Source organism: Sminthopsis crassicaudata, chromosome 1, assembly GCF_048593235.1.
Source record: "Sminthopsis crassicaudata isolate SCR6 chromosome 1, ASM4859323v1, whole genome shotgun sequence".
Lineage (NCBI taxonomy): Eukaryota > Metazoa > Chordata > Mammalia > Dasyuromorphia > Dasyuridae > Sminthopsis > Sminthopsis crassicaudata.
The window spans coordinates 596,207,753-596,231,368 of NC_133617.1; the positions used below are offsets into that span (position 1 = coordinate 596,207,753).

Consider the following 23,616-nt stretch of genomic DNA (forward strand, 5'->3'; position numbering starts at 1 on the left):
TGTCTGAAATGGGGTGACAGTGTGGCAGTTCCAAAGAGGTCTTTGCATGTATTCTCTTTTTGGATGTTAAATTTCATTTCTGATCTGCTAGAGTTACTCTTATCTTTTGGGGAATTTCCAGGCTAATGATTGGTGGGGAGCAGATAGGTAGTCAATAAATTTTGTTAAGTGCTTACTTTGTATCAGATACTGTGCTCAGCACTGAGGATTCTAAGAAAGGCAAAAGACAGTCCTTGTTTTCAAGGGGTTTATGATCTATTGGAGTTTATAAAAGGCAATCAAATATCTTCAAACAAACTATATGTAAGATAAATAGGAAATAATCAACAGAAAAAAGGAATTAGAATTAAGAGATTAGGGAAAAGCTCTCTGAAGAAGGTAAGATTTTAACTGAAACTTGAAGGAAGCCAACGAACTCAGGAAACAGAAAGGAGAAGATCCTTTAAGAAAGAGAGGGACAGCCAATAAAAACATACAAAACTAAAAGAGGAAGTATGTTGTTTGTGGAATAGCAAAGAAGTTGAATCAAAAAATATGTGGTATCACCTAACACCACATACCAAGATAAGGTCAAAATGGGTTCATGATTTAGACATAGAGTGATATTATAAGCAAATTAGAAGAACAACCAGATCTGTGGAGAAGGAAGGAATCTGTGTCCAAAGAAGAAATGGAATTCAGAATTGAACACCAAATAGATAATTTTGATTATATTAAGTTTAAAAGTTTTTGTACAAATAAAACTAATGCAGACAAGATCAGAAGGAAAGCAATAAAGTGGGAAAACATTTTTTATATTTAAGAGTTCTGAAAAAAAGCTCATTTCTAAAATTTATCGAGAATTGACTCAAATTTTAAGAATTCAAGCCTTTCTCCAACTGATAAATGTCAAAGGATATGAACAATTTTCAGATGAAGAAATTAAAACCATTTCTAATCATATGAAAAAGTACTTTAAATCACTATTGATCAGAGAAATGCAAATAAACAGTGAGATATTATACACACCTCTCAGATTGGCTAAGATGATAGGAAAAGACAAGAATGAGTGTTGGAAAACACTAATACATTGTTGGTAGAACTGTGAATGGATCCACCCATTTTGGAGAGCAATTTGGAACTATGCTCAAAAAGTTATCAAACTGTGCATACCCTCCGATCCAGCAGTGTTTCTATTGGGCCTTACATCCCAAAGAGATGTTAAAGGAAAGAAAGGGAAGCACATGTGTAAAAATGTTTGTGGCAGACCTTTTTGTAGTGACAAGAAACTGGAAACTGAATAGATGCCCATCAGTTGGAGAATGGATGAATAAGTTATAGTATATGAATGTTATGGATCAGAACGATCCATATGATGATCAGGAGGATCATTTTAGAGAAGCCTGGAGAAACTTATATGAATTGATGCTAAGTGAAATGAGAAGAACGAGGAGATCATTGTACATGGCAACATCAGTATTATATGATGATCAATTCTGATGAATGTGACTCTTTACAACAATGACATAATTGTGATGAAGAGAGCCATCTACACCCAGAGATAGGATTGTGGGAACTGAATGTGGATCACAACATAACACTCTCACTTTTTTTTTTTGGTTGTTTGCTTTTGCATTTTGTTTTCTTACTCATTTACTTTTCTTTTTAATCTGATTTTTCTTGTGCAGCCAAGAGAATTGTATAAATATGTTTATACATGTTGGATTTAACATATATTTTAGCACATATAACATACTGAATTGCTTGCCATCTAGGGGAAGGGGTGGAGAGGAGGGGAAAATTTGGAACAACAAGGCTATGCAAGGGTCAATGTTGAAAAATTATCTGTGCATATATTTTGAAAATAAAAAGCTTTTAAAAAATTACCCATGCATATGTACTGCCAAAAAAAAGTTATAATTATAAAATTAATAAAATAAAAAGAAAAAGAAAATAAAAAGCTTTTAAAAATATGGTGGTAGGCTATAAGGTATAAAAAGATCAGAGGAGCGTGTGTGTGTGTGTGTGGGTGGGTGGGTGGGTGGGTGTGTACACATATATATTATGAAGGGCTTTGAAGATCCACCAAACAGAAGATTTTACAGTTGATCTTAAAAGTGATTCGACTTAAAACAGACCAACTCAGCAGTAGGTTATGTCAATACTTTAGATATGATATGATGAGGGTCTGCTTTAGTGATGGCAATATCACAGTAAAGAAGGAGGCTTATTTGAGATATATTACAAAAGTAAAACTGACAGGTCTAAGGAATAGAATGGAATAAGAGGACAGGAAACAAAAAATGAAATGTCAAGGGTAACAGCTGACAATATCTGAGTGAGTGAGGGGAGTTAATCACTTCATTTTACAGAGAGGGATAGGGAAACTCTCAGAAAAGAAATTCTGAAGACACAAAGATAATTTTGATAAAGAAAGAAAGGGGCCGTTGTCCAAAAAAAGACTTTTGTGGTTACATATGAAACTCACTGACCAATTTAAATTTCCAGAAGATAACAACAACCAGCATTTATATGATGCCTAATTTATTCCAGGCACAGTAATCAAATAACTATATGTAAATGCTTTCTAAAACATTTTATGTAAAAAGTATTAAAAAGCATTTTTTTCTGTACTGTTAGATTCTGAAACTTCTTTTTCCTGTAAGTAAAATAAAAGGCAAGATAGAGAAGACGTTACACATAAAATGTACTGCAAAACTCTGCATTCTATAATTCTTACTTTATTTTGCCCTTTACTTAAAGGGGTATGGCGGAACATGGCATAGTGGAAAGTGTGAAAAATCTGGAATCAGGAGTTATGTTATCCTGGATATGCCAGAAACTTCCTGAGTTTCAGTTTTCTCATATATACACCATTACTTGCATTAATTCCTCTACCATTACTTGCATTATTTTCTCCACAAGATGGCTATGAGAACAGTACCTTGCAAATGTTAAAGTGGCACATATAAAAATGCGAGATGGCACAGCGGACAAATATAAATAAGAAAACTAACAGATAAAAGAATGAATACATGGATGAATGAATGAATGAATGAATATTGAATATCTGGTAAGTCATGAAAGACCAGAGTTCAAATTTGATCTCAGATAGTTATTAGCTGTATATTCCTGGTAAGTCACTTAAGTCTCATTCCATTTTGGTTATCTCATCAATAAAATAGGCTAATAATATATATATAATAATATATATATTGTACCTAGGATATACTTATAAGATATTTAATATGTATGGGAATGCCTGACATCTAGGGGAGGGGGTGGAGGGAAGGAGGGGAAAAATTCGGAACAGAAGGGAGTACAAAGGATAATGTTGTAAAAAAAAAAAAAACCATTCATATGCATATGTACTGTCAAAAAAAAGTTATAATTATAAAATTAATAAAAAAATAAAATAGGCTAATAAAAACATCTATAAATGTGTGAAGATCAAGATAATATTTGTAAAGCACTTTGTAAACATATATTATATAAGTGCTAGCTGCTGCTATCACCACCACCACTACCATCACCACTATCATGATTATCACTGAAATAACAAACTCATATTAATCATATCCCTGCCTTTCCAGGTCTATGTCTCTCTGAAATTCTAAGAATAAAATGAACAAAAATTAGGCCATAATTTGGCTCTGTGTTGGAAAAAGGAACCTCCTACATTAAAGCTAACATTTTGTCCATATCTATTATGAGCAATTTTCTCTCCCCCATAGTGATTAAATTGGATGTTCCAAGCCATAAAATTCTGTGATTTTACACAATTACCATATGTTTTGTTGGCATGCAAGCACTAACTTTGCATTTGGAACTTTTGTTTTTTTACAAGCCATTAATGTAAGCTTATTAATATACTTGCATACCTCTTCAGTTTGCTGAAACACTTACCAGGTTAACTTGAACTTTATTAACATATCATGTTTCTCAGAATTCCATACGTAAAGATTCAGAATAGTTTAAAATCTTGTCACTTCTACATATATCTTCTAGCCATCATTAGTCAAGGTGGATCTTCTAGTCCACTTTTCTAATTTGAAGAAATTTGTGTCCTAGAAAGGTTTGATGATGTAAATTTACCTCTTTCATCAGCACCTAATCAGTATCAATATGATTTCCCCAAAAATCACTGGAGGCAATTCAATTTTTTCCAATCAAATCAGATGCCTAGGCAAGAAAAGTATGAGCATACTTTTTTTCTATTCCCCTTTTCTTTTTGGTTCATGATGGTCTAATTTTTTTTGAATGGTGGGGAAGGAAAACTTTTTCCATCTGATTCCACTGCATAATTTTGCTTTGTGATTCTAAAATATTTCCCATAATTAGCTTTAGATTATGATCTTTATCTTTTAGCTACAAAGGGTATCAAATATATAAACAGATATCAGATTAATACAAAGTATCACACAATCTTCTTAGTTTAATATAAAATACATTAGTTTTCTTAAAGAAAGTCACTGCCTTAAAAAGACAAAAGTTAATGTTTGTAAAATATAAAGTTGAAAATAAATGCAGATAGTCTTATAAGTTAAGCAGTGGAAAAGCACTAAATAAGTATATTTACTCTTCCCATGCAGAAGATGAATAAAAGAGTATCTTTGTTATGAGAAAAAATTTTTTTTTTTTTTTTTTTTTTTTTTTTTTTGCCATATAATTTATTTATTTATTTATTTATTTTTTTTTTTAATTTTTTTTTATTATATATATATATATATTTTATAATATTATCCCTTGTATTCATTTTTCCAATTTACCCCCCCTCCCTCTATTCCCTCCCCCCGACGACAGGCAATACCATACATTTTACATGTGTTACAATATAGTCTAGGTACAATACATGTGTGCGAATATCACTTTCTTGTTGCACAATAAACATTAGAATCCGAAGGTACATGCAACCTGGGCAGACAGATATTAGTGCTAACAATTTTCATTCCCCTCCCAGTGTTTCTTCTCTGGGTGCAGCTACCTCTGTCCATCATTGATCAACTGGAAGTGAGTTGGATCTTCTTTATGTTGAAGATTTCCACTTCCATCAGAATACATCCTCATACAGCATTGTTGTTGAAGTGTACAGTGATCTTCTGGTTCTGCTCATTTCACTCAGCATCAGTTGATTTAAGTCTCTCCAGGCCTCTCTATATTCCTCCTGTTGGTCATTTCTTACCGAGCAATAATATTCCATAACCTTCATATACCACAATTTACCCAACCATTCTCCAACTGATGGACATCCATTCATCCTCCAGTTTCTAGCTACAACAAAAAGAGCTGCCACAAACATTTTGGCACATATATGTCTCTTTCCGCTCTTTAGTATTTCTTTGGGATATAATCCCAGTAGTAGCGCTGCTGGGTCAAAGGGTATGCACAGTTTGATAACTTTTTGGGCATAATTCCAGATTGCTCTCCAGAATGGCTGGATTCTTTCACAACTCCACCAGCAATGTATTAGTGTCCCAGTTTTCCCACATCCCCTCCAACATTTGTCATTATTTGTTCCTGTCATCTTAGCCAATCTGACAGGTGTGTAGTGGTATCTCAGAGTGGTCTTAATTTGCATTTCTCTGATCAGTAGTGATTTGGAACACTCTTTCATGTGAGTGGATATAGTTTCAATTTCTTCCTCTGAGAATTGTCTGTTCATATCCTTTGACCATTTATCAATTGGAGAATGGTTCGGTTTCTTATAAATTTGGGTCAGTTCTCTATATATTTTGGAAATGAGACCTTTGTCAGAACCTTTGTTTTTAAAAATATTTTCCCAATTTGTTACTTCCCTTCTAATCTTGTTTGCATTAGTATTATTTGTACAGAAACTTTTTAGTTTGATGTAATCAAAATCTTCTATTTTGTGATCAATAATGATCTCTAGTTCTCCTCTGGTCATAAATTCCTTCCTCCTCCACAAGTCTGAGAGGTAGATTATCCTCTGTTCCTCTAATCTATTTATTATCTCCCTCTTTATGCCTAAATCATGGACCCATTTTGATCTTATCTTGGTATATGGTGTTAAGTGTGGATCCATATCTAATTTCTGCCATACTAATTTCCAGTTTTCCCAACAGTTTTTTCCGAATAATGAATTTTTATCCCTAATGTTGGAATATTTGGGTTTGTCAAATATTAGATTGCTATAGATGTATCCTTTTTTGTCCTTTGTATCTAATCTGTTCCACTGATCTACCGGTCTATTTCGTAGCCAATACCAAATGGTTTTGGTGACTGCTGCTATATAATATAGCTTTAGATCAGGTACACTTAGACCACCTTCCTCTGAGTTTTTTTTCATTAGTTCCCTTGCAATTCTTGACCTTTTATTCTTCCATATAAATTTTGTTGTTATTTTTTCTAGGTCATTAAAATAGTTTCTTGGGAGTCTGATTGGTATAGCACTAAATAAATAGATTAGTTTGGGGAGTATTGTCATCTTTATTATATTCGCTCGGCCTATCCAAGAGCACTGAATGTCTTTCCAATTATTTAAATCTGACTTTATTTTTGTGGCAAGTGTTTTGTAATTTATGAGAAAAAAAATTAAATGTCACATAGTCTATTTCTCTAGATAGATTTATAATTAAGGCTAAAAAAGATTTCTGACTGCATTCCAAAATCAAGCATAAAGGATTAAAAATACTTATTATTGGGCATTATCCATAACCTTCCTCCCCTCCATTAGTTTGGCTAATCAAAAACTGAATATATTTCAGTGTTCATTTAAGAGATAAAAGAGAAAACAATTTGAGTACCACATGAAGAGATATCATTCATTCTCCAAAATGCAAAGAGATAATGCCTGGATCTTTTAGAGAAAATACTTCATATGATACATACCAGTTAATCAGTAAAAAGAAAAGGATGGGAGAGTAGGAAAAGAATAATTTGAATTCTTACTAAGAAGATGCATCTACTATGTGGAAGTGCAATAAAGGTAGCTATTTAAAATTTTAATTAATGTGCAAAGAATCAGCTTTTGGAAGCAGAATATATTCACCTAACACACATTCTATAATCCTTTGTAGAGAGAACCTTATCTCCAATTTACAAAGCACATTTCTGAATAAGAACACAAGTCTTTAAAAATGAAATCACAAGAAACAAGCATTATGCAACATTGTTTTAACTTTCTGTTTGAATCATGACAGATGCATTTTAACATGTCTTAATTGTTCATTCCAAAGGGGCTGAAAACTTTTTGTCCAAATTAAATAGGCTTTAAGATAGATGGCATGGAAAATCCTGGTTTTAAAAAGATTCTTTTACAATAAGAGGAAATTTAATTACTATAATTAAAATCTTCCACTTTGCAGTGAAGTTAGCTAACAAAAGCAAACAAATTCAAGTCTGGTAAACTACTGGCATAAAAAGAAACAATATTCTTTATACTCCAAAATCAGCAAACCTCATATACTTTGTGACATGCATAAATACAATGTTCTGTTTATTTTTACTTTCAGAATATAACCTGATAATCTAAAGGTAGAAAGGTAAAGGGGTAAAGGGAAACAAAGGGAAACTTGTAGGAAAAAAGAAATATGGTGGAAAATTGCATGCAATAGAGATTTGGACAACTGCAGTATTTCTGAATTAGGAGACAAACTTAAATTTCATTTTACAATTTCAAACTATGGCTATTTATGAACTTACTGATCAACTGATACAAATAGCCTCACAAAAATTTATGTAATGTTCTGGCTAGCTTTCTTGAGGTTCCTTCAGATGGGCTTTGGTCTCAGCAAGATAGACAACACAAGAATGGTCAGGAATAAAGTCTAGAGTCTTTATTGCCTCCTTCACAGTCTGTCTCCTTTACAATCTATATCTGTCACAGTCTGACCCAGTCTTGATCTCAGTGGAGGAATGCAGGAGGCAGGAGAGCCATATCAAGAAGATGATCAAAAAAAATGGAATGTCTCATTTTCAGTCCTTCTCAGCCTTTAAATACCTTGGTATGATTACATCATTACAGCACACTATGTATGTGTGAACTAGAGAACCATTATATCACCATGCTAAATTCTAAGTATATGTGTACTAAAGAACCATCATCTCATCAATTTCACTGAGTTAACACCTTGTTGTAAGTATCTTTGTTTCAAGTATACCTCTCTAAAGTTCTGGCCCTCTATACCTGCCATATGCAAAAGATTAGTAAAATGAGTAAGAACTAAAATATTGTCAAATGTTAAAGTATATACTGTTAAATGACTAATTAAAAAATAAGAACTCAAATGAATATGGTATATCTTGTGATATATTAATCTTAATGAAATTAAGCAATATATTTCATAATCTACATATTTCAATTATGCAGTATGGCTTTATTTATCATTAGTTTGGGGAGGAGGAGAGAGAAGCCATGTTGACATGTTATCTACTAAAATCCTATTATCTGATGAAATGCAATAATACCTAGAAATGACCAAAAAAAAAAAACCAAAAACAAAAACAAAAAAAAAAAAAACCCAACCCAAAAAAACAAACCTCCCAGCAACTTTACCAGTATCAATAGTAGGGAATGAGGGGGAAGGCAGAGTCAGAAAGCAATTATATTTGGATGAAGGTGGTGTACCAAAGAGCCCACATTTACATAGCACTTTGTTCAGAACAACAGAATCACTGTGTTAAGTGAAGTAAGAGATTTTTTTGTTATTAATGTTTGGGAATCAATTAATGATTTCCTCATGGTAAAAAATATAAAACTGTCTAGGTCCTAGAGAGCTGACTAGGGTACTAAGGGATTAAGTGGATGGCCCTGCCAAGGAGAAGTTTAGATCTTCCACTACAACTTTACATCTTCTCTAGGAGACAAGTACAGTTATCTTTATTTACAGAGCAGCAAATAGGTATAAATAAGTTAACTGACTGAACCCATCTTTTCACAAATGCTAGAAGTTACACATACTCAAATCCAAGTTTCTAAAACTAAGGTCTTTACAACACATGTCCTCTTTAGTTAGAACTAACTTTCCAATCAAAAGCAAGAGTCAGCTTTATAATATTGACCATCTGTTTATATTAGAACATGTCCTCCAGAAGAAAAAAAAAGAAAGGGACATCAGTCATATCGACAAAATGAGTCACAAACTCTAATAGTTTATGTGGCAAACTGGGTTTTCCAATAACTGTCTATCTGCAATCTCTAAGCATCAATCCAGTTCTAGGGATACATTTCAGAATGGAAGCCAGGACTTGCTTCATATGTATGTGATCTGTCTCTTTTTTTTTTTAAGCTTCTTTTAAAAAGCTGAATTGCCTGCTCTCATATTTTCCTTTCATCATTTAAAAAAAAAAAAAAAAGACCAAATATATCATGCTTCACAACAATTTTTATCCAAAGACAACCCATTCTAGGTATACCATTGCTGGTTTATAAATTTATAAATATTACTTGAAATATGTGAAGCATTTCTCTGATAATTTAGGAACAGAAAGTAGAAAAACCACCAATTCTCCTAAATTATGTAAGATAGAATTTGGAGTACCTTTTAAGTTCCTTAGTAGGTTATCTAGTTCACCTAACCCCACTAAAACATATCCAAAAAGCTAAATTTTCTTTAAACACATTTAGACACTACAATCATCTACAATTAGACTGAGAACTTCAGAACAATAACTATCTTGCTTCTTCTACTTGTACCTCTAGAATTTAGCCAAATTTTCATTTAAAAAAATTTTGCATTTATTCGTTCAAGTTTGTGATCCTTTGACTCATTTTGGAACAGAAGGTTCTCAGAGAAAAACTTACTAGTTACAGCAATAAGGGAAAAAGTCACATGTAATTTTCTGCCACATAAACTTTGTAAAAGGCACTTTATTTGTTTCTATGAGACAATTATAAGCTTTACAACTCAACCCCAGAGAAATAAAACAGTAAAAAAAAAAAAAAAAAAAAAAAAACTCAGACAAAGTGAATTCTGATGTAAAATATTAGACAAAATGTCAGAAAAGAGTATAGTAATAGCACACTAAAAACTGATCTTCATAAACTATACTGAAAACTGAAAAAAAAATTTAAATTATCCCTTAAAGAATGCCTCTCAAATTTTACCCTTCAAATCATCTTATCTTAACATTTTACCTCAATATCTATCTCTCATCCTTTCTTCTTTTGCTTCATATCAAAGGATGGGGAGGGGATTTCCTGTCAATTCCAACCCCTCTTTTTGTATCATCTATATGTAACAGGATCCTTTTAAATCAACTTTTCAGGTTCCTTCATTTTTAGCTTTATTTTATCTACTAGCTTCTTACTGGCTGCTTATAAACATAAAACAGATTACCAATACCTTAAAAAAAAAAAAAAAAAAAAAAACACCTCACCTATAATTTTATGCTATCTTTGCCTCAAATTATCATTCTATGTGACTTTCCAACCAAATTCCTAGAAATAGTTACCTTAACCCAATTACTACTTTGTCCTCAAACTCACTTCTCAACTTTTTGTAATCCAGCTTGCTAACTTATACCACACTGTTAAAACTACATTCTGCAAGATTATGTGTTTGTTTTATTGTTAAATCCAGTAGCCTTTTTTTCAGTGTTCATCTTTCTTGACCTCTCTTAAGCATCTGACACAATTCATTCACTCTCTTCTTCCTGAGATTTCCAGATACTAGTGTGACCTGATTCTTTTCTTACCTCTCTGATCTTTTTCAATCTCCTCCGTAGCATTCATCTACTGTTGTTCTTGTGTAGTCATTTACAGTCATGTTCAATTATCTGAGACCCTGTTTGGGGTTTTCTTAGCAAAGATAATGGAGTGATTTGCTGTTTCATTATTCAGCTTATTTTACTGATGAAGAAACTAAGGCAAAGAGGGCTATGTGCCTAGGGTCACATAGTTAGGGAATGTCTGAGACTAGAGTTGAACTCAGGTCTTCCTGATTCCAGGCTTGAAATTATATCTACTGCACCAATTAACTTCCTCATTACCACTATTACTCTGTATGTATAAGTTATTTGCATATCTTTCTTCTATGCCTCCTTTTTATTTCTTTTCAAAACAATATCATCAGCTGCCAAATATTCAATATCATTGCTATGCAGATAATTCCCAAATCTACCAAACTTTCCATTACTTTAGATGGTGCCAACATCCTCAAGTTTTTCAGGCTCAAACCTAAACATCATTTTTTAATTCACTATCTCTCAACTCCCATATGACAATATACAATGTGTTGCGCCAAGCCAGTTGATTTGCAACATGTCGTTTGGTGGTTATCTCTTTCACAATTCCCTTTTCACTCCAATATTCTCCATTCAGCTGTCCAAGTGATTTTCTTAAAGGACAGTTCTAGCCATGTCACTCCATATGCAAAATAATTCCAATGACTCTTTATAGCCTTTTAATAAACACCAATGGTTCCTTATCATTTCCAGGATAAAATTCCCTATTTGGCTTTCATAGCCATAACTAACTTCCCCTCCCACCTCTATAGTCCCAACTTTTCCAGTTTTCTTACAACTTATCCTTTGTCAAATACTCTTTAATCCAATGACATTGGTCTCCTTCTTGTTCTGTGAACAAGACACTTGATTCTGAGCATTTTCTCTGGCTATCTTACCATTCCTAGAATGATCTCCCTCCTTGGCTTCCTTCTGAATGAAATAAATTATTTCTTAAAAGTAGGACATACCTTAGCCTTGAGGTTCAAGAAATAATGCTCTAGGAGGACTCTAGGGGAGAAAGGTTGAACCCTAGGACTGAACCTCAGGAAGTCATATGACCCACAGGAAGTAGACAGCATTACTGACCACTGGTCAATAGTTACTTTCTTTCCAATTTATCCAATGAATTTAAAAATCAACAGAAAGAGGGACTGTACTTTTGTCTTGGTGCTATATAAGTAATTTCCTGCCCTCAACTATTCTTAACTGCCCAGATAGTATATTGGGCTCTTCTTGCAAGAATTGAATTAAAACTTTCTGTTGTACCTAGAGATGCCTTCCAATAGTCAAATTGTGTAAAAGAGATTTAACACTTCAACCCAAACAATTTGTTGGGAGCTCCTCAGGGACTATGTGATTTCCCAGAGAGACAGGTGGAAAAAGGGGGCAGGCACCCATTGAAAAGGTTTTCTCCAACTTTTCTCAAGATTGAATTTCCAGCCTCCTTTTCCATGAAGTATTGACCGAAAGGGAACAACTTGGAAAAACAGAAAGTGAAAAATCTCCTAAGAAGTCCAGTAGGGGGGAAAGAACAGTTAGGCAACTTATGCATATAACCCAGATGAGGTAAGAGGCACTGCATGTGTCCTTGGGCTGTCCTTAGGTTGAAAAGGGGACCCTGGGGCTTAATGACCCAAGGAAAGGGGTGGCTCCCAGTAAGTTGGAAGAAAGTCCTGATAAATGGCACAGAGGAGGGGCACTCCAGATGAATGTTGGTGGGAGTGACCCCTACCAGACTTGTTGATCCGAGTTGAGAAGTTAGCTCTGCATTTTGCAGGATCACAAATTAGATTGGAGTTGCTCTTCCAGAAGGGAAGGCTTAAATAAAATGGGGAAGACGCAGTCCAAACCCAAATCTTCAAAGCAAAAATCTAAAATACCACTAGATAGTACAGTAGGTAGCCAGCTACAAAATTTGAATGAATTACCAAATTATCAAGAGAAAAATAGAAAGAAAATGATTAAAATACTGCTGTCTAGTTGGGGGTAATAGAGGCTGGAGAAGGGACAATTTGGACAAAATGTGTCTTCTGAGGATTGGGTGTGATAGAAGCTAAACTTGTTTGTGAGTGGGAAAGCTCCTCTAAATCCAGAGAAGAAGTAGTTTATTCAAACCTCTAGTTGTCTGAGGCTTATCTCTTCCTTTCACAAATAAAGAAGGATGGAAAGGGAAAGGCAAAACAAGAATCTGTCCCACCACACCATGGGACCCTCTTCTCTATCTTCCTTCTCCTCAGGGAAGGTAGTTGTGCCCAATACTCCACCCCAAACCACCTCTGGCCCTAGCAATCTTCCTGAGGACTAACTCCCTCCACTCTTCTGATATCTGAACAGAAACTTAGGAAGGATCTAGTGAATTTTCTGAACCCTGATCATTCTACACCTGGAGCCCATATGTACCCATTAAGAGAGCCAAAGGGGAGAGATAGGGTTTGTTAATGTACCCTTAGTCCTCCTGAGGTGAGGAATTTTAAGGAGATGAAACCATTGATGGAAGACCCAATGGGTCTATCCAAACAATCAGATTAGTTTCTGGGCCCTAACATATATACTTGGGGTGAGTTAATGTCTATACTAAATATACTGTTCTTGCCAGAGGAGAGAACTCTAGTGAGAAGGCTGTCATGGTAGAATGGGAGAGGTGGCATCCTCCCACAGCTGGGGTAGTATCACCTGATCAGAAATACCCCCATCATGAGCCCTGATGGAACCATAACAATGTGGTTCATCATGGTCAGATGCAAGACCTAAGGGAGTTAATAATTATAGGAATTAAGAGTGCAGTGCCTAAAACACAGAACCTGAAGAAGATATTCAACATAATTCAACATGGAAGTTACAAAAGATAGACAACTGGAATCATTGTTTGATTAGGTGTTCTAACCAGAACAGCCTTATCCAGAATGTGGGAGGAGACAAGAGAAAGCCTTTCATCTGTTGTGGATGTAGAAAGGAAGGCCACTTACTTATGGATTGCCCTCAATGGGAGCACAAACAAAAGTTGTTCTCCCTAATAGAACTTGAAGATTAGAGAAGTCAGGGGCTCTAGATATATATAAATCCCATTCAGAGCCTTTGAAAAATATAGGGGTGGGACCCAAAGGCAATGAATTGGAATTACTGATAGATTCAGAAGCAGTCTGGTCATCAATCACACACCTACCCCAAGAGGTGGGATTATCCTTGAAAACATTAATTATATCTGGAGTAAAAAGGGAAAACTTCTCAATTCCCCCTCACAAAAACCAAAGAAATAAAGTATCAAGATACTCAAGTATGAGGACAGTTACTCCTTGTTCCAGAAGCAGGAATTACTCTATTGGGAAGAGATCTAATAACTAAATTATCTATCAGCTTAATACGTAAGTGGCTTCTGTTAGTTCCCACCAGATTGAGTTTGATGAAAGAGGTAGAAAAAAGCCAAATTGATTCTAGATAAAAATTATTTAAAAAAACAAAAACAAACAAAAAAAAAATTGTCTATTTACCAGATATATGCATGGGTAATTTTACAACATTGACAATTGCCAAACCTTTTGTTCTAATTTTTCCCCTCCTTCCCCCTCCCCCCAGATGGCAGTTTGACCAATACATGTTAAATATGTTAAAGTATAAATTAAATACCACATATGTATACAGGTCCAAATAGTTGTTTTGTTGTACAAAAAGAATCGGACTTTGAAATAGTGTAAAATTAGCCTGTGAAGGAAATCCAAAATGCAGGTGATCAAAAATAGAGGGATTGGGAATTCTATGTAGTGGTTCATAGTCATTTCCCAGAGTTCTTTTGCTGGGTATAGCTGGTTCAGTAGTTCATTACTGCTCTATTGGAACTGATTTGATTCATCTCATTGTTGAAGAGGGCCACACCCATCAGAACTGATCATCATATAGTATTGTTGTTGAAGTATACATCGATCTCCTGGTCCTACTCATTTCACTCAGCATCAGTTTGTTGGGGGCGGTAGCCCTCTTTGATATTCCTTGTTTAATCTCCAACTTCCTTTGGGCTAGTTTTGGTTTTCAGCCCCCATTCTAATGATCTGAAATTCCTTTCTGGGGAGAAACTGAAGGAGATAACAAAGAATTTTTGTCTTATTTACAATAATAAGAAAATTCCTGTCTTATTTATAACAACAGAGAATTCTTGTATTATTGACAAATATCTCCAGAACCTCTTGATAACATCTCTGTGCAAACATTGTTTTGATGATTCTAGTTATGTATATAAGGAAGGTTGAAGAATGAAATCTTTGCATTTGGTGTATACCAGCCAATGCCCATCAACTGACGTCCTCTTACAGGCAGTCTGGTCTTCCTGAAGGCCAAATGCCTGTCTATCCCTTTACTATCAATAAAGACATTGTTTCCATTTATCATCGAGTAGCAAATTCATTTGCTGCCGACCCCGCCCTTGGTTACTTTGGGAAGGAGAAAAGGAACTGACCCATCTCGGTTTAGAACCTCAGTTTACTCCTCATCAAGTTCATGTAAGTTTCTCCAGGCCTTTCCGAAATTATCCTGTTGGTCATTTCTTACAGAACAATAATATTCCATAATATTCATATACCACAATTTATTTAGCCATTCTCCAATCGATGGGCATCTACTCAGTTTCCAGTTTTTGGCCACTACAAAAAGAGCTGCCACAAACATTCTTGTACATACAGCTCTCTTTCCCTTCTTTAAGATCTCTTTAGGAATATAAACCCAGTAGTAACACTGTTTGTTCAAAGGGTATGCACAGTTTGATAACTTTTTGAGCATAGTTCCAAATTGCTCTCCAGAATGGCTGGATGTATTCACAATTCCACCAACAATGCATCAGTGTCCCTGTTTTCCCACATCCCCTCCAACATTCTGCATTATCTTTCTCTGTCATTCTAGCCAATCTGACAGGTGTGTAGTGGTATCTCAGAGTTGTCTTCTCTGATTAATAATAACGTGGAGCATCTTTTCATATGGCTAGAAATAGTTTCAATTTCTGAGAATTGTCTGTTCATATCCTTTGACCATTTATCAATTAGAGAATGGCTTGATTTCTTATAAATTAGAGTCAATTCTCTATGTATTTTGGAACTGAGGCTTTTATTGGAACCTTTGACTGTGAAAATGTTTTCCCAGTTTATTGTTTCTCTTCTAATCTTATCTGCATTATTTTTGTTTGTACAAAAACTTTTCAATTTGATATAATCAAAGTTTTCTACTTTGAGATCAATAATGATCTCTAGTTCTTCTTTGGACATAAATTCATTCCTCTTCCATAAGTCTGAGATATAAACTATACTATGTTCCTGTAATTTATTTATAATCTCATTCTTTATGCCTAGGTCATGAACCCATTTTGACCTGACCTTAGTGTACAATGTTAAGTGTGAATCAATGCCTAGTTTCTGCCATATTAATTTCCAATTTTCCCAGCAATTTTTGTCAAACATTGAGTTCTTATCCCAAAAGCCAGGGTTCCTTGGGTTTGCCAAACATTAGATTATTAAAGTTATTCATTATTTTGTCTTTTGGACCTAACCTATTCCACTGATCAACTAGTCTATTTCTTAGCCAATACCAAAGAGTTTTGGTAACCGCTGCTTTATAATATAATTTTAGATCTGGTGCAGCTCCTAGATAGACAATTAGAAATATCCCATCTCCCTCCAGGGGAAGAAAAGGATTAAAGCCAGTAATAGACTCTTTATGACAGGATTACTAGAACCCTGCATTTCCCATTCAACACCCTGGGAAATAGAGGATGGTACAAGACTTGTGAGAAATCAATAAATCAGTTTTTCCCCCTTATCCAGAAGTTCCTGATCCCCACACTATTTTGGAAAGGATTCCAGAAGATGTGGTTGGTTTAGTGTGGCAGACCTAAAGGATGCCTTTTGGATCTGTCCACTGGACCCAGAAAACAGGGATATATTTGCCTATATTTGGGAAGATTCTAATATAAGAAGAAAACAAAACAGGTGGTATGTCTTACCACTGGGATACACAGAGGTCTCCTAACTTGTTTGGGCAAGTCTTGGAAAAACTCTTGGAAGACTTTGACCTCTATCCAGGGATTAGAGTACTTCATTATGTAGGTGATTTGTTAATAACTGGGAAAAACAGGGAGGTAGTTAACTAGTCAGGCCATTATTAGGATGTTTAAAAACTTCCTGGGATGTCACATGGCCTGAGGGTATCCAAAGAAAAATTACAATTTGTGGAAAGAGAAGTGAAGTACCTGGGTCCTATTATTAGTGAAGGAAAAAAGAAACTGGATCCTTCTTGAGTAGAAGGAATATAGCAAACACTAAGACTATTGATCCAAGACTAAAAAGAAATTCTTAGGTCTAATGGGGTACTGTAGAAATTGGAGTGATTTATACTCTACCTTAATTAAACCCCTGTACAAACACTTGCTTAAAGAGAAATCAGATCAGATACAATGGAATGTTGAGAGTGAACATCATTTTCAATAACTGAATGAGAGCCCAATTTTAGCCCCAGTGTTAGTACTGCTCTCCCTGGAAAAATCCTTTCACTTATTTGTAAACATAGATAAAAAGGAGAGGGGATGGGAGTCTTAGCACAAATAAGAGGAGGGCAGAGATGTCCAGTAACCTTCTTGTCAAATACACTAGATCCTAAGGCTTGAGAGTGGCCTATCTGTTCTCAGGCCATTTCCTCCTGGTGAAGAAAAGCAGGAATACAGCTTTTTATTTTTTTTTATTTTTTGGGGGGAGGGGTCTAAATAGTCAGTGTTCCACACATAATCATTCTTCTAATCACTTTGGTTTGCAGAGTAGGTAGAATACCCATTTAATTTTTATTTACCTTCTTCCTAAATCCAATCAGTTGAAAAGTCTAGAAAAAAGATTTACCTTCTCAACATCCCACACATCTTTCTTTTCTCCACTAACATTTTATAACCATAGCTTAGACCCTCAAACTCTTCCATGGATTATTATAATTGTCTCCTAATGTGTCTCACTGCATACAACTTCTTTTCAATCCATCCTGCCACCCTATTGTCAGATCAATATCTCAAATGCCTAGGTTTGATGATCTTACTATCCACTCTCAGATAAAGAATAAAAAAACCTCTATTTTGCACTTAAAGTTCTTTGCAAAAGTTATCAAACTGTGCATACCCTTTGATCCAGCAGAGTTGCTACTGGGTTTATATCCCAAAGAGATCTTAAAGAAGGGAAAGGGACCTGCATGTGCAAGAATGTTTGTTGCAGCCCTCTTTGTAGTGGCCAAAAACTGAAATTGAGTGGATGCTCATCAATTAGAGAATGGCTGAATAAACTGTGATATATGAATATTATGGAATATTATTGTTCTATAAGAAATGACCAGCAGGATGATTTCAGAAAGGCCTGGAGAGACTTACATGAATTGATGCTGAGTGAAATGAGCAGGACCAGGAGATCATTATATACTTCAACAACAATACTATATGATTTGTATTTAATTTATACTCTAACATATTTAATATGTATTGGTCAACCTGCCATCTGGGGGGAGGGAAGGAAGGGAAAAATTGGAACAAATGGTTTGGCAATTGTCAGTGTTGTAAAATTACCCATGCAAATATCTGGTAAATAAAAACTATTAAAAATTTAAAAACAAAAAAAAACAATACTATATGATGATCAATTCTCATGGACGTGGCCATCTTCAACAATGAGAAGAACCAAATCAGTTCCAAGAGAGCAGTAATGAACTGAACCAGTTATACCCAGCAAAAGAACTCTGGGAGATGACTATGAACCCTACATAGAATTCCCAATACCCCTATTTTTGCCCACCTGCATTTTGGATTTCCTTAACAGGCTAATTGTATGCTATTCAAAGTCTGATTCTTTTTGTACAGCAAAATAACTGTTTGGATATGTATACATATATTGTATTTAATTTATACCTTAACATATGTAACATGTATTGGTCAACCTGCTATCTGGGAGAGGGAGAAAGGGGGAAGGAGGGGAAAAATTAGAACAAAAGGCTTGGCAATTGTTAGTGTTGTAAAATTACCCATGCATATATCTTGTAAATAAAAAGCTATAATTAAAAAAAAAAAAAAAAAGAATTATAGGTATAGCTAAATCAAAAAAAAAAAAAAAAGAAAGAAAAAGAAAAAAGTCAGCTCTACAAACTAATAAAACATTTTGTAAATTGTAATACTAATATTAAAATATTAATAGGTACATTACACAAGATTAAAAATAATATGTATCTTACTATAATAAAATAAAATGTATTTAATTAAAATCAAATAAAAGCTGTCAAATATAAAATGAAATAATAAAATTTAAAAAAAAAAAAGTTCTTTGCAATCTGGTTCCAATCTTCCTTTCAAGGCCTATACATATTACTCTAATATACTCTTCACCTTAACCAAATGGTCTAATAGCTGTTCTATATTTATGATATTCAGTCTCTACTCAAACTGTTCCCTAGGCCTGAAAATGTTGTTCCTTCTCACCACTGCTTCCCAATACACAAAGCTCCTTTCTATGCCACATCTTTCCCAAGTGCTGAATCCACAATAGTGCCAAATTCATCCTCAACTATCTTTCATTTATTTTGCATACATCCTATATCTATATCTATGGGAATGTTTTGTTACCTTAGTAAATTATAAGCCTTTGAAGGACAAGAATCATTTCACTCATGGTATTTTTATTCCTAGGGCATAACACCTGGCTCAAAGTAAATATTTAATGATTATGAGAAATGCTAACTCTAGTAATAAGAAAAATAACTTGAGAGAATAAATGAGCAACAAGAGGTAACTACTTCTATTTAAAACTATATGATGGTTTACATACAGAATTCCAATTATTCAATAAAAAAACTTTAGTGAAGTAGCAAGATGCAAATACAACCGCAAATAATCAGTCTTTTACTAACAAAATTCAGAGGAAGAAAGAATAAAAGTTATTTAAGTATTATTTAAAATAATCAAAACTAGCTAAAGTACCTGAAGTTTACATACCCACACACACCAGCATTTTTATAAATCCAACTATAAATACTCTTCAGAAAAATAAAGACAAATAACTGAATAGACAATGTCCCAAGCTAGGCTGAATCAATGTAATAAAAATGATATTACTTAAATAAATTAATATATTTAGCATTAACACAAACTATCCAAGGGATACTTTACAGAAAGAGGCAAAATTAAGAAAATTCCTATAATAGAACAAAAGGTCAAGAATCTCAAGCATAATAATGAAGAATTGCAACATTGAAGAAGTTCTAATTATAACTAGATCTCAAATTATACTACAAAAATAATTATGAAAATAGCAGAATACAATATATAAGATCTAGAAAATGGTAGTACAGGACTTGATCAATTCAAGAACACAAATTACAATGAAGCTCATGGATTCTCTCTCTTTGGGATACTCTCTCCTCCACAAATTTTTCACTATTATTCCTCCTTCTCTCACTTCCTCCCTTCCTTGCTTCTTCTGTCTTTCTTCCCTCTGTCTACATAGGACATCTTAGTCTTACCTGCAGATGCTCCTGGTGAGGCTTCCCAGATATCTTTGGGTTTACTGGCTAAGTTTTTTTTCTTAAGGACCATGCCTTAAACCCAAACCACTCAGACTCTCATAGATTGCCAACAATATGTCCCAGGTTCAGCCCCAGTTGTCATAGTTTAGCTACAGACTAACTCAAGAGTAAATATAAATAGCAACCATTTCTGTTTCAGAGTCTTCCCCTCTCAAATTTATTTATTTAGTTTTTTTTTTTTTTTTTAGGAGAGTCACTCTTTGTCTCAAATGCTACTCTTTCTTAACCAATGAATAAGTATTACCTCAGCCAAACTGAGATCTATTAAAGACTTTAGCTTAAAAAAACTAAGACCTCCCACTGTATTTAGAATCATTTCCAGTCATCCTGATCTATATTTTATCTGGCCACTGGCCCTAGATGGTTCTAGAGAAAAAGTGAGGGAGGTGATTTTGGCAAAGATTTTCCTCATTTAAATCCAAATGGCATGATTATCATGGCATCATCTTTCTGATGTCATGATCATCTTCAAGAAAGAACAAATAACACCTGTATGTCAAAGTTTCCTTTAAGAGTGCAACATCTTTTAGGTGTGTCTCTAGGATCAGATCTTTTTATTTATCTCTCAATTCTCTAAACCCCTCTTTTGATGGTCTCAGATGCAGAGAAATATTACCTTAAATACTGTAAAAAAATTGCATTAATTTTTAATTACACTAAAAATTTAAGAATAACATTCAAATGGACAGTCCAGTTATAACAACAAAAACAGGAAAATTATTTAACAAATTCATGTATTCTGGATTTTTTTAATCAATAGAAGATCTGTGTATACATTTACATGACTATGTGAAGAGATGATTATGTCCATATTGTTAATCAATCAATAAGCATTTATTACCTACTATAGACAGACACTTTGTTAGGCATTCAGATACAACGGTGAAAATAAAATAGTACCTGCCATCATACAACTTATATTCTACCAGAGGAAACAATTACATAATAAACACATGCAAAATATATACACTATAAAATCAAACTAAAATTTTTAGGCAGGAAGGCAAATAGTTTTAGAAAGGATTAGGAAAGCTTCATGTGAAAAGTGTCATCTGAATAGAGTTTAGAAAATAAGGAATCCTAACAGGCAGAAGTAAGGTGGGAATGCATTCTGGGCATGGGAGACTGCCAATGAAAAGGCAGAAAATTATTAAGAATAGCAAGAAGGTAGGTATATGGTGGGGGAGAGAAATACAGAGTATGACATATTTGGTATCTAACAAAAATATTCAGAATATATTACTATTTTTAAATAAAAATAATTTATAATTTAAATATAATTGTACTAATTTTTAAATCATCTATAATTCCCACTGCATTTATTCTCCTCATTCCTATCCACAGAATTAATTTATTTTATTTTTTTAAATGATAGCTTTTTATTTTCAATATATATACAAAGATAGTTTTCAACATTTATTCTTGCAAAATCTTGTGTTCCAATTTTTTCTCTCTCCCTTCCTCTACCCCCTTCCCTAGCCAAGTAATCAAATATTATGTTAAACATGTACAATTTTTCTATACATATTTCCACATTTATCATGTGGCACAAGAAAAATTAGATCAAAAAAGGAAAAAAATGACAAAGAAAACAAAAAGCGAGCAAACAACAAAAAAGATGAAAAAACTATGTTGTGATCCATATTCAGTCCTGATAGTCCTCTTTCTAGATGCAGATAGCTTTCTCCATGCCAAATCTATTGGAATTAGCCTGAATCATCTCATTGTTGAAAACAGCCAAATCCATCAGAATAGATCACTATATAATCTTCTTGTATACAATGTTGTCTTCATTCAACCTACTCCAGAGAATCAATTTAAATGACTATTGATTTTATTTTAATTGCTATCTTCATCTTATGCCATGAAAAAAACATCCCCCAAACGGCCAATATTAACCTGCTTAATTAATGAGAATATATTTCTTAATGATTTCATAAGTAATTGTATAGAGGGCCACAGATAGTGGGGAACCCCAGGCAAGATGTAAGACCCTTTAGTCCAGTAAAAGAAACTTTGCTGATGTGTCTGGTTTGGCTCCCCCTCTCCCTAGAAGTGTCTTGGCCTTCCTGAGAAGTCAGGGGGTGCGATAACCTTTGTTGTAATTAAAGCAGAATTTATACTAAACTCTGTTTATGTGGTCCCACATGCGCAATATTTTATAGTTAGCTCAAACACAATGTGCTATAGTTATATAAATGTATTAGGGTATATAAGGCTGAGAAATTTTTGAATAAATGGACTCCTGTTTGATCATCTTCATGAGTTCCGCCCCTTCACTCCTCACTCAAGATCAGAATTCAGGCTGATGCCAAAATCTTCTAGTGAACAGTCTGGTCAAAATTGTTTTACTGAGTTTTAATAAGTCATCATGTCTCTCATTGTTTTTACATAAACTAGTTTATCTACAGTTGTTAACCAACCCATTTGAAAAGAAAAATCCTGCCTGATATAGAAGCTACATATCCTTTTATTTTTTCAACTACAATAGCTTTCAATGAAATTAGTGTTTTTCTTTATTGTCTTTCTCTTTCCCTCCATCCACTAGTGTGTGTGTGTATGTGTGCGTGTGTGTGTTTGTGTTTGTGTGTGTGTGTGTGTGTGTGTGTGTGTGTGTATGGTGTATAGAGATACAGAGATATGGATATAGTATTCTCAAATATATACTACGTATAGCATATATGTGAGACTTTCTCTATATTGAATGTTTTTGCTGAGTTTTTTTCTTTGTCACTAAAGAGTTCAAGCTGGAGATGGTGAAGCTAATAAATGACTACGACTTAAAGAGAAAAGATATTAAAATATGCTTTTTTCAAGTACTGATATTCATTTGTCTTGGTTCTACCAGACAGATAACATAATCACATAAAGTACAACTCTATATAAAAGCAACTTGGAATATAAAATGAGCCTTGAGAGTGGGGTCCAATTTCCTAATGAATATTGATGAAAAAAGTCTTAAATAAAATATTAGCAATGAGATTACAGAAAGTCATCCGCAGGATAATACACTATGACCAAGTAGGATTTATACCAGGAAAGCAGGGCTGATTCAGTATTAGGAAAACTATTAGCATAATCAACTATATCAATAACCAACCTAACAAAAATTATATGATTATCTCAATACATGCAGAAAAAGCATTTGATAACCAACACCTATTCCTATTAAAAACACCAGAGAGTATAAGAATAAATGTACTTTTCCTTAAAATGATCAGTAGCATCCATTAAAAACCATCAGCAAAAGCATCTTACGTAATGGGGACAAACTAGAATCATTCCTAATAAGATCAGGAGTGAAACAATGCTGCCCACTATCACCATTACTATTCAATACTGTATTAGAAATGTTAGCTTTGGCAATAAGAG

General features: G+C 34.0%; 1 protein-coding gene across 2 annotated transcripts in view; it reads right to left on the reverse strand.

The window, feature by feature from the left end:
• NDUFAF2 (NADH:ubiquinone oxidoreductase complex assembly factor 2) overlaps window positions 1–23,616 on the reverse strand; it is a 211,808-nt gene that overhangs the window by 84,892 nt on the left and 103,300 nt on the right. The window lies entirely within an intron of this gene.